Below are 10,575 nucleotides of genomic sequence, written 5' to 3'. Positions count from 1 at the left end.
AGCATCCTTGCCCTTTGACTTCTCCCAGTTTTGACTCAAGTACTGGACATTTTATCTCAAAAAGTTACAAGAAAGTGGAAGACCTTCTGGCAAGGCTGAATTTGTCTTGTTTGACTTATTAGCTTTGAGTTTTTCCTATGATACAAATTATGCCATTAGTTTCCAAAGGTTAAAAAAGAAATGTTCTAAGGGATACTTTAATTTTATTTTTAATATTCTGTGTTTAAATTATAAGAACCTTAATATCCTATGAGAATTTTCTAGTTGAGACTTGACACACAAAGAAAACATATAAAAGAAGAAAAAAAAACACCAAAATTGATTCTGATAAAGGGGAAACATAGAGTATGAACTGGAGCCAGGAAAACAAAACATATTGGGGAATGGATGGTGACTTATCAGGATTTAAAAAAAAAAAAAAATCATTGAAATTTAAACTTTCAGCTGAAAGCCAGTCCAAATTAAATATTAGGATGCTTAGAGACGTCACCCTGAGTAATTGGGCACATTGCCTTTACCCTGCTGAGACACTGAATTCAGACATCTATAAAAGCACATATTCACAGTCATGAACTAAGGTTTCAGGTGAAGAGACTGAACATCAGAGAGAAGGCAATGTCCATTTACACATCTATCTTCTTGCAGACCACACAGGCTCTTTGAGTCTCATTTTTTTTAATCACATAGAGACAGCATTTGCAATTTGATGGTATAATCTTATTTGCCTGAGATTTCAGAGTGCTTCATGCTAGGTATTGCTACCAGTTACAACTAATGGATGCAGGAACTGAAGCAGAGGAGGAATTGAACAGCTAGCCCAGTATCAATCATAGTCTGGAATAGATTTGAACTGCAAACCTCTTACTTTTCAAATAAGTTGCAGAAAATATTTTATCTGTATTAAAGTCAGAGCTTATTTAGCATAGCCACCTCCTCCCTCGCCCTCTTACTGCCACATGACTCTCATTCCTGTGGTCTGCACAAAATGCAATCAAAATCATCCTTTTTTTCCAGACATTTATCATTTCCAATTTTGGTTCATTTTATCAGCTGCAAAGTTATTAGTCTGGCTTAAAAGTCCCATCGAAATCTACCCTTTGACGCTTACATATATGTTCATCAATTAGAAGCCCTTAAAAATGTCAGTCTTCCAGTCTCACTTGGAGCTATTCATGGAGCATCACCACAGTTCTGAGGTTTACGGAAAGTTAACATGAACTGTTATACAGTTTAGACAGTTTTTAAAACAGCTACAAGTTATCTGAACTCAATGATAAAATGGGGGGGGGGGGGGGGGCGGGGCAGAGAACAAAAAGAAAAAAAAAGAACAAAAAAAGCCTAGCTCTAGATACAGCTGCCTAACTTCACCCCGAGCTACTGGTAAACCGGAAAGTAGTTCATCATTGTAATATGAATTGACTCCCACATTTGGTATTATCTCATTTGATAATACCTCTGTACTAATCACAGAAGGAAATACCTGTTAGGCGACGTTTTCTGCATTAATGCAAATACTTCCACCAGTGTTTTTAACTGATCAAGGGGAAGGACAGCTCTTTTAAAGTTCCCAGGGTCAGACTTTTTAATGTCTCCTAGCCACAGAATTCATCTTTCATCTTTGTATTTCCCTGGTGAATACTTCTACAATTTTTATATTCTTATTTATATTCATTTCCCCTTTTTGTACCTTGTATTTGTATAGACTGCATATGTGCATGCAAAATGAATCCATGTGAATGCATCATGTATGTTTTATAGTATATATAACCTGGAGTTAATTAGGTGTGTGTGCTATGTCTTCGTCACTCATAAGATCAGGTCTACTATGAACTTGCCACCAATGGCAGATGAAATACATGCTGGACTGGCAAATTGTGATCACTCACTTGCAGAGATTTGGAGGGATTTTTTTAATATTTGCATCATGAGAATTCCAGCATGGACCAGATTTCAGTGTTCACCAATGTATTAATCATGTGCTTAACTTCAAGCATATGTTTTCCTTCACAGATTTTAGGATCAGGCCCTAGGTTTCTATGGTGTAGTTGTGCTGGACCCATGCACAGTTTATTTGTTAAGCAGACCCAGCTCTGGTGACCGCAACTCTGAGGAGTAGAGGAGCATTAATTAAATGGATAACTAATCTACCTGTTTTCTCTTTCAGGTTTTTGGTTGCGTTACATTGTCAATCATTCTCCTGTTTCGAATGAGCCAGCGTGGTGTTTACCAAGGCTCTTGAGACTTAGCATGGAAAATGAGCAGAGTTATTTTGATTCATTGTTGTAACAGATTGTAAACCTCTCCTCTGTTTTTAGAAACATTTACCATAGCAGCTGAAAAATGATTTTTCAAAATGCTATTGCTACAGCCATGGGATTAGAACTTGGGTTTAACCCAAAACACCCTCTATGCCGCTAAGACCCCCTTTTCTAATCCTCCTAATCTCTGCGCACGCACACAAAAAAGAAAGTTAAATAGCACACTGACTGGGTTTTTCTTTTCTGTTTTTAGGGGAGAATTTCAATCTAAACCAAACTACCCTGTGTAGTACATTACAATCAATATGACTTTCTATTTGTTAATGTTGGCACAAATAGAGGTGGGGAATTATCAGTGAGAATGAGCTGAAGTATTTTTGGTGCTAACAGCAGAAAGACTTCTGCTACACATCATTAAGCAGTAAGCTTTAATTTCATGCAGCTTTTTCCTATTTGGTATAAATTCAAAAACTGGACATGAAGCACATTCTCAGAATGGTGCGATTTTAGCTTAAGATGCTTACTACAGAGAGAAACCTCATTTTTTCCCTTATTATTAATATATAGCTGCCATTAAAAATTTGACAAATTGTGTACAATGTCAAAATATGCTTGTGATGGTTGTCTTTTGCTTGCCAGGTGCTGGTAAGATTTCTTTACCTGCTACTTATATAGAGTGGGATTCGGATATATCATCTACTTAATAACAAAATTCTGTGCTTTATAATATGTGAAATAAAAATATCACCTCTTGCCCCACCTTCTATCCAGGTTCTCTGTGTCCTGTGTGATGTAAATTATTTTCTTTCTGGCTGAGCTGCTGCTGCAATTTTAGGGAGAAAAATGAGTATCAAAATGTGTCACTGTGATTGGAAGCGTCAAGATGAACTTGCGGGAAATCTTTGCTCCAAGAAAGATGTTTACATTCTGACTTTTTCTCCCCTAAATCAGGACACAAACCAGTGCTGTGGTGTCAGATATTGCCACACGCATATAAATTTTGTCTTATGGTCAGTCTCTAGGAAATATAGTACCCATGAGCCACACACAGCGAATCATGTCATCTATAAGGTATTCATGGCATACCACCTACATCTTCTGGAGAATCTGGACCTCAAATGCCATGGGAATGGGACTGTATAAAGACATAGACAGTTAAATAAACCTCTGCATCATCCAACCACTCCTAACTCCAGGAAGAGCTAGCTGACGCTTCAGGCCACGATTGCCTTTCTCTTCTCCTTCTTCTTCCTCCATGCTAATAGAGAAAGCAGGATGGTGTGTAGCTCATTTTTCACTCTTTGACTTCTTCCTTTCTTCTTTTTTCTGTAAGAAAAAAAAAAGGACCACAGAGGCTTGATTTCACAGAGGGTGCATCTGTGACTATAAATCCATGCTGCACATGCAAAATGAAAATGTGTCAACAGTTTCTTTTGTTCAAAATCTAAGATTTTTTTAACTGCACAACTCCTTGCTACCTCACTGACCTTCTGAAGCTTAAGCATCTCTTTGTAGTTACCCCCCAAACTTCATTGACCTGAAAAGGATGGTAACTGTAGCAAATTTTTATATGTTAGAAGAAGAATGTAGGTGGTGTTAAACAGGAATCAGAGTTTTCTGGAGAAAAGGAGACTCTATATTTTATGCTGATTTATCATCTGCAGAAGCATGTTCTCAAACCTGGTCAGATGTAGGTGGATAAGGAAGGTCTTTTCTATCAGCAAGGTAGGGGAGATAACTTCTCCCCAGCTGTTGTAATTAATAGCAATTGCTGCAAACTCTCACAGCCTTCACAGTTACATATAGAGGCAAATGTATGCCTGATCTGCAGCAGCCAGCAGAATTACAGAAATCTACCCAAAGTCCATGGAAAGGCTTTGCTAGCTGACAAGCTGACTTTCAGGCATCTTTTATGGAACCTCTATGCTTAGTCTTTCATTTCAGAACCTGACTCCAGGGTCAGGGTTGACAGCATTAGCAATCGACTCTGCTGGGTCAAACTTCCTCAGTACTATGCAAAATAAACGTTGTGTTATGAAAATAGTGCCCATTTAAAAAATGATCTTAGACACAGTTCACATTTCTCTTAAGAAAATACTGATTTTATTTAATTACCTACCATGTTTTGGGGTAAAACAGTTTGAAAAGTAAGTTTTGCAAATATTGTTGCAAGTTAAGGCAAATCTGTAATGCCTACCAGTGCAAAATGTGTAAAGACTACTGTTTTTCTTTTCAACACAAATATTAAATTGCTTCAGTGGTATAACTAAGCTGTAGAAAAGCTTGCTTTATTCTAAAGGGTGGTGGTGATTTACAGAAGTTTGCCAGGCTGCATTCAGAGGCTGCTCTTTTTCAATTTGCCAGGATTTACTCATGTGTCTTTCTTTTTCTGCAGCTGCTGTTACAGATGTGAAGAAAAAAAAAACAAAACCAAAAAAACAAACCACCAAACCAAAACCAAAGCAGCTCTCTCAACTTTCATACTGTTCAGAAACGTTCAATTGCTGTTTGTGGTTGGTTAACCTCACACCAATAACACTAAAGATATTGATTAGGAAGAAATCAGAATAACTTTTCCTTAAAATATCTCAGAAGCACTCAGAAAATTTACTGCAACAAAACCAGCAAAAACATAGACCATACGTACAGACCTTTTGGGAAAAAAAATATGAAAAAATGGTATATATCTATCATTGCACCTCTCATCTCTTCCTCAGATTCTGCCTGCTGAATTCTCCTCTTCATATAACAGCTGACATCCCAAACCACTGAGAAGCTGCAACGGGCTTTTCAAAACATCAGAACTCCCTTAACCTGTTGCAAAATTTTCTCTGCTTTTCCCTAAACGGGGAATTTCATTGTAAGATTTATGGGCCAGAATGGCAATATTTTAGTACACCAGAATGGCAATATTTAGTCCTAGAGGAGTAACATATTTCAGATGTTGAAGTCTTTGTGTAGAGGTACAAGTGGCAGCTTTACGCCCCTAAAGTAAGCAATAGCTAGTTTTCCAGTAGGATATACAACGTGCAGGAGGTGACCAGCATAACTTGCCGTGGGAAACAGAGTACTGGCGTCTAACCACAAAGACTACCAACATGATGGACTTTCAAGCTCAGATATTTTTACGTACTTAAAAAAGGTATTTGGGGGCATCTGGCATTTGGTTTCTTGCATCTGGATATATAGACAGGAAAGAAACAGTTTTAGAGGTAAAATAGCTAGAAAGGCAAGTGCAATTAATGCATTTCAAACTCTGATCAGATAACTTTTGGTAGGTGGCTGTGGGAGACACGTCATGGTGTAGTGAGCTTAACACCTGAGTGAGGCAGGATCCATCCTTTTGCTACCGTCAATGCTCTTGTAGACAAAGCTAGACAATACCATGAAGTATCATGTATTACTACACTCAGAAAGAGTTCATTTCTCCCATTGCCCCAGAACTTTATGGATTACTTCTGCTGGACACAAGACAAAGTTGAGATTTTTTTTCACTCATTCAAAATTAGGATTGAAATTTAGTTAGCAACCAAAGGCAAAACCTTCATTATTCTGAAACTGGTTTAAGACTGTAGGGTTGAAAGTCACGTCACCTAACTTGGGATCTGTATAGCACAGCACATCAGTTCTGGTCATCTGAGCACCTCTTTACAGGAAGGAGGCTTTATAGTAAATATTTTTAGGATACAATTTTTTGGACCTGTTTTGAACCTCTACTTTCTGAGAAGAGGAAAGTTACTGTTTCTTTCCCTTGATGCCAAGAGACATCTAGATAGGTAGCTGAGATGAAGTGACCAGCAGCCTATGCGACACCAACCCTGAGGTGTACTTCCTCCCACAGAAGGACAGACCATTTGGCACTACTGCTATAGCGCTGCACATCTTCTTGACCAACCGAGATGTTAGAAAGTCATCTCCAAAAGCACTAGCACTATACTCTAGCTTCACTGTCCCTCTTTGACATTGAGGATCTCACTGAGAAGGTCATTGAAGGCTTCTTGTTTTCTTGTTGTGTGTTGGGTTAGTTGTTAGGGTTTGGTTTTGTTTTTTTTCCCCAAGCTGCTTCTGGGATTTCAAGCAGCAAATCATCATGCCCTGCTATTTATAGTTACGGAGGTAGAAGATCATTTTAGAGTGGAACACAACTTCAGATGGAGGCAATCGAGAAGTCATTGAACTTAGCAGCTGTGCAGCTGCGTCACCAAACCCCTCATGCTGCCCAATTATTTTCCTTGGCGACTGCTTCCTCTAAGAACTTGTTTTTTCCTGACTATGCCTCAGTTGGCTGTTTGTGAGGGCCTGGCCAGTGTTTGTTGAAGAAAGAAAGAGCGAGCAGTTGCTTCTGTTATTCTCCAGAGATCTTCATAGGGAAAATGCTGTTTAATATTGACATATTCTCACAGTCTCCGGGGGAGCCTTTTGACAGAAAGGGAGGGGAAGAGGAAGGGAGGATGGAGGGAGACCTGCTCAGTCTGACCTTTCTCCCCAGAGGATAAAAATCAAAAGAGAAAAAATAAATATCTTCTTCCTCTTTTTTTGTTTCTGACTGTTGCAGCCTGAAGCTCCACTCCTGTATCCATGATCCATGCTCCCCAAGCGTTAGTTCACTGCTAGTGAATATACTGTTGAGCATTTTTAGTAGAAAAATGCAATATAACATTGCCTTGCATATTTGCTATAAGATAAAGAATTGGACTGGCCAGCAAAATCTTCTAAGCAACTCTGCCTTAACTGCTGGTGGTTCTTCTTTCTGCTGAGGTTTACACCCATGGCATGATCTGGAAAGTTCTTCTACAGCAAAACCCCACCAAGCTGTGTCTGCTGACACAAGCACTGGGAAGGTCTGGATAAAAGACCAAATCTACTATTTGCAGAACACCGAAGTTGCAAAAATAATCTCCTACTGTGGGAAGAGGGATGGTAACAAACACAGACCTGGATATTTTCCCCAGGCATGTCCAGTTAAATGAAGATTACAAAAACCCAAGTAAATAAGGGGACTAAAATAAAATAAACATGCTACACCCCCTTTCCCTTCCCTTTTTAAGTTTTCTTCCTACTTCAAAGCAATCCTCAGACTTTAGTCCTATGTGTGGGTACAGAAAGCATACCCATACTATCCACACACAGTCTCTGGGATAAGCTCTCAACCTTGTATGTCTCAACACCAGATCCTGGCTGGTGGTGCCTAAACAGAGGCAACATGACCTTCTTTCTATATCCTGCAGTGTCTTGCAGTTAAACAAACTTTTCATCAACACACTGCCCTAGTATTATGCTATGGACTTGAAATGCTCAGCATAGCACTCCAGACTTCAGAGCTTGGGAAGGAAAAAAGAGAATTCCTTTTTCTTCCGGATTTCTGCTAAACCAACAAAGCCTCAAGCAAGAAACAAGCAATCAAAACAAAATTAAGAGGGTGTGAGACTTCTGTCTGGGATATATGGTGGTACAGAATAGCTGGTGCAAAACCAGTACAGAAGAGCAAACAGACCAGCTGCTGCAGAGGGCAAAATGGAGAAGTGCGAAACAGGCACTGTGGAAGAAGCCGTGCGGAATTGCTTTGCACAGGCTGGCTGGTGCACAGGCAGTCACAAGTGACGTACAGAAAGGAGGGACTGCTGGTTGGGTATGTGGTTGTGCAGAGTAGCTCGTGCTGAACATGCAGAACAGCAAGCAGAGAACAGGCTATGCAGAATTGCTGCTGTGCACCGATTTCCCGTATGACATTTCTGCAGCCTTTTCAAGCCTTTTCAGATCCCTACAGGCCAAAATTCCTGGAGCTGTAGCAGGTACGACTGCTGGACCAGGAGAATGCTCTGTGCAGCATGGTGGCCGCAGCCTGCAAATCACCAGCTTGCTTTGCCAGCCTTTCACATGCAGGCAAGCCCTGCCTCATGCACCTCTCGTGTCTTGTCCAGTACCCTGAGAGAGATACAGGATCCCCTGCAAGGGAAGGAATTCCCTCGTTTTTCCTTGCTTATAAATAAAAGTGCCTTTCTTTCCAGTGACATCATAGTTTTTAACTGATATCAGAGGTACAAGTGCAATGGAGCACTTGTGTAGTGGGGGAGCAGACAGCCACAAATAATCAGCATAGGAACTGCTATGTGGTGCTCAGGGAAGGTGACAAGGTGTGTGCCACACTAACTGCCATCTAAAGGCTCTCTCCATTATCAGTTCCTCTTGGGGAGAGTCACTGGTGTTTTGGGATGTTACCCTTCCCTCCCATCCCAAACTGCTCTGAGGGTACAGAGATAAATATAAGATGCCATCCCTGCAGAATGGGGTCTTCAAGTACCTGGCAGCTGTACAGCAGTCTGGCCCAGGGCCATGCCCATCTAATTATATAAAAGAAACTAACAGGCATATCTTCTTTTCATTAAAATTTGTCTCCTAAGAATGTAAGTTTTTTCTTGTTATTCTGTGCTGTTTCCCTTTCTTGTTTTCTGCTTCACCCATGCCTTGTCTTCCCAACAGCCCCCATCTCTACAAATTGTATTTTATTATGCATGGTGTTATCTCATTCCTGTCTTCTACTCCACATTGAGCCTGAAAAGTTGTCTTTAACCTGCTCAGCCCCACAGCAGGCACAGGTGGGCAGGACAGGCGAGAGGGAGCTCCCGGCAGGGGTTAGCTTGCTGGCAGCACTGCGCAGCTCCCACTGCAGACCCTGCTGGGCTGCAGCGTAGAAGCACCCTGAAATGCTCGTGTCTTCTGTATTGTCATTGCTGAGCTCTCTCTTTCCTTATTTTGCTGATTAGGCCTTGCAGAAATAGTGAGGAGGCTTTAGAAATCTTTGTGGTAATAAAAGAGTGGTCAGACTAATGAATATCAAAAACATTTATCTTGTTGACCCAACCTTGACTTGGAAAAGCTGCAGCTGCCCATTTCTTTGAAAGATCAAGATTACACTTTTGTTACTTCTTTTTTTGTGCCTGAGAGACACAGCCAGTAACTGCTTATAACAGAAAAGTTGCCTGAACATATTGTTTTAGACACCAACTGCCATTTTATTTTCTCTTAGCCAAGAAACAAATATAGCAAGGTTGTGTTATAGACTTAATGTTAACTGCTGGCATCAGTAGATGCTGACTCTATCTTCAGACCGAGCAATTAAGCTTTGCAGCTCTGGCCAATGTCAGGGGGACAAGTGGCAATTCATAAAGTCTACTCGTATATCTCAGCAGTTAAGGGTCACACCACAGCTGAAATGACACAGATGCTCTTGCGGCCAAAGGAAATGACTATGCTTTCCTTCTAAAAGAACCTCATCTGACCTTTATTCCCTCAGAGTGAAATCTGCTACAATGCAGTGGCACTTGCAGACTCAAAGATGTGTGAGCGCCACATAATTTTCAGAGAAGGCTTAGGAAAAAGGAACTGTTAGTAGAACACAACAGGTTTTGATGAGTAAGGAAACAGCCTTTCTCCCCTCCATACAGTGTCACAATTAAAAGACCAAGGCACTTGGCCAGTGCCAGCAACAGTGTATTGTTTTAATGCTGCTATGTCACTTTCAAACCCTATTCAGTATTATTAAAGTAAGCTTTGTTATGCAATTTATTTCAAAATCATTACTGTGTTATCTGGAAGCCACAAAACTTCCCTTACAAGAAGAGAAGCTAATCACTCTGTGGGTCTTCTTACCAAACAATTTGTTGGTCAAAAACCTGAAAAATTAGCAACAAACTCATGGAAATATTTTAATTTGTCTAATATTAACCAATAGACACAGAGTTAAACACCCCTCACAAAATGTAAAGTAGTAGTCCTAACATGGTACACATGCATGGATAGTCCTGACTTTAGCCATGACAGCATCCTTCGGCATGCCACAGCTATCCTAAGTTCAGAATGCTTTTGCTTTTTGCAAGCTTGGATGCTAAGGTTGTATCTTAATGGAAAGGAGTTGATCTCTCTGAATACGGAATATTCAACAGATACAACTAAGTATCTTTTGTTGAAGGGGTGAAACCAGCTCTTCTTTTAGTGACAGCATGGGCATCACACCATTATTAAAGATGGGCGATAATCTGACGCAAGGAAACAGTATTCATTTTTAGGAGGAATATACCCCATCCACTTTGCAACTGTATAGTTGCAGTCACAGCCAGCCAGCCAGCAAGTAATGAACAGATTGCCCTTTGCAGCATGCCTGGTGTTGTACAAACCCAAGGGTGCAAGGCTTGTCGCAAACAAGTCAGCTGGTATAGCCAGAAAGTCTAGACATGACGGCAACCTAAATGGAAGGTTCTAGCTGCCCCAAAGATACACTTTGATGCAAAAAGGAGTTAAACAAAGACACAAGAACTAA

This window comes from Pelecanus crispus, chromosome 4, assembly GCF_030463565.1.
Source record: "Pelecanus crispus isolate bPelCri1 chromosome 4, bPelCri1.pri, whole genome shotgun sequence".
Taxonomy (NCBI): domain Eukaryota; kingdom Metazoa; phylum Chordata; class Aves; order Pelecaniformes; family Pelecanidae; genus Pelecanus; species Pelecanus crispus.
The sequence above is the reverse complement of the archived record's forward strand: the minus strand, read 5'-3'. Positions refer to the sequence as shown.